At 42.8% G+C, this 1,839-nt stretch overlaps 1 pseudogene; it reads right to left on the bottom strand.

Moving 5' to 3' along the window:
- Positions 1-354: 354 nt before the first annotated feature.
- Positions 355-1,234, bottom strand: LOC117287345 (annotated as a pseudogene).
- Positions 1,235-1,839: the final 605 nt, after the last annotated feature.

Here is a 1,839-nt window from a genome sequence, read left to right as displayed (position 1 = left end):
TGCCTAGCATGTCTAAGGCCATGGTTCAATTCCCAGCACTCTCCCCCAATAAAAAAAGCTTTATTTCACTAACTTCATGCTAAATTTCCACAATTGTTTCCGATCAATTTGCTATCCTTTCTAAAATGATCAAAAAATTGGGGGGGTGGGGTAAGGAGAAGAGACCACTTTAAAAAACACCATATTTGTTCATCCTCCACAAGGCAGCAGAGCTAGGCATCTGATTTTTCAGTAAATCAAAGCTTTAATTGCATTAAAGGGTAGACAGGCCAACCAGGCTGTAGACACACTTCCATTTTTCAAAATCAGACCAGAGAAAACCTACCTCACACATTCATGAGAAGGTGCTGATATTCATCTCTTCTTTTTCTGTTACTGCAGCATTTTTCTTCCTTTAATTAACATGTCACACAGTTTTGCAAGTTCTTCCTTTAGCCTCTTCTATGCTTGCATGGATAAGGCTACAGACACCAAGAAGTTGATGACTAGCTTATCCACTGCTAACAATTTCTCAATTCTGTAAGAAACAGTGAGTTCCTTGAGTCTTATTAGCAACTATAAGCATGGGAACTCCTTAACTTTTGGTTATCTTAGTCATTTTATGAAATTCAGTTTTGTCTTCTTCCATTCTTTCAACATCGACAGGACAATGTTGTCTGTGTATCTGATATACGACTTCCACATTGGCCTTGTTTTCTCCTGACCACCTATGTCCCAGAAGTGAAAAGTGACTGTTTTTAAATTTCCTAATGTTACCTTCATTTTCTCAGTGTTAAATCCTTTGGTGGGTTCAGTCTTCACAAATGCATTGAACTGCAGACTGTATCAAACAGTTGTCTTTCCAGCAGAGTCCAAACCCAGAATAACAATGGGGAAGGCCTGAAATGAAGGGATTCTAGACAGAATAGATGCCTGGTCTGAGAGTCCATTCTTCATTTCCAGCTGTAAATGAGTGTCCCAAAAGAAATGCTTCTTAGTGCTTTAGAATTTTTCTTCCTAGGTGTCCAGCTACACGTCGGCTCCCAAATCTGAGTCCAGATCCAAATGAGAAAGCATTGACAGGCCTTTCTATGCAGGGGCAAAACACCCAGGACCATTTGGCTTACATCTCCATGCAGCTTCTATTATTTTTAAGGCAGTCAAGTATAGGGCAAATCCTGCTTACTAATGCTCAGAAAAGGTTTCCTGATCTGTTCAGCATACAGTATTCCTCACTGGCTCCCCCATTCTGATGCTTCCTAAATAAGATGTGCCTAGGTAAGCCAGGTGTGGTGGTGCATGCCTATAAAACCAGCACTCGGGAGGCTGAGGCAGGAGGATCACTGTGAGTTGGAGACCAGCCCGGGCTACATAGTGAGTTCCAGATCAGTCTCAACTACATAGTGAGAACCTGTCTCAAAAAACAAAACAACAACACAAAAAAAAGATGTGTCTAGGAGATGTTCAATGTGCCTGCCAAAGATGCACCATTTTCTTGGTATCCTCCACATTCTCCTTCCTTTTCCCCCATCAAATCCAATCAGTTGCCAGATCCTGTCCCCTCGAACTGCAATGGGCTTTTCCCAGCCCATCTTTCCTGTCCATCTTCCCTCTTCCCTGCTGCACAGCCTCAGCCCTGCATCTCCCACATGCCTCTCAACACCCCTTCCCTGCAGCACATTCTGGAGCTTTCTACTGCAGAGACATAAGTGGCAAATCTCAAGTAGGGACTTCTGAGCTTCCATGAACGCTTTTCGGCTTTTCTTTCTCTAACAAGTGGATTAGTACCCCACCCATAATGCCTAGCTCCTTCCCAAAGCCTCCTCCATATTTAGTGAGGGTTTCTTTACACACTGATGT

This window comes from Fukomys damarensis, unplaced genomic scaffold, assembly GCF_012274545.1.
Source record: "Fukomys damarensis isolate Sample0158 unplaced genomic scaffold, DMR_v1.0_HiC HiC_scaffold_23, whole genome shotgun sequence".
Lineage (NCBI taxonomy): Eukaryota > Metazoa > Chordata > Mammalia > Rodentia > Bathyergidae > Fukomys > Fukomys damarensis.
The sequence above is the reverse complement of the archived record's forward strand: the minus strand, read 5'-3'. Positions and strand labels throughout refer to the sequence as shown.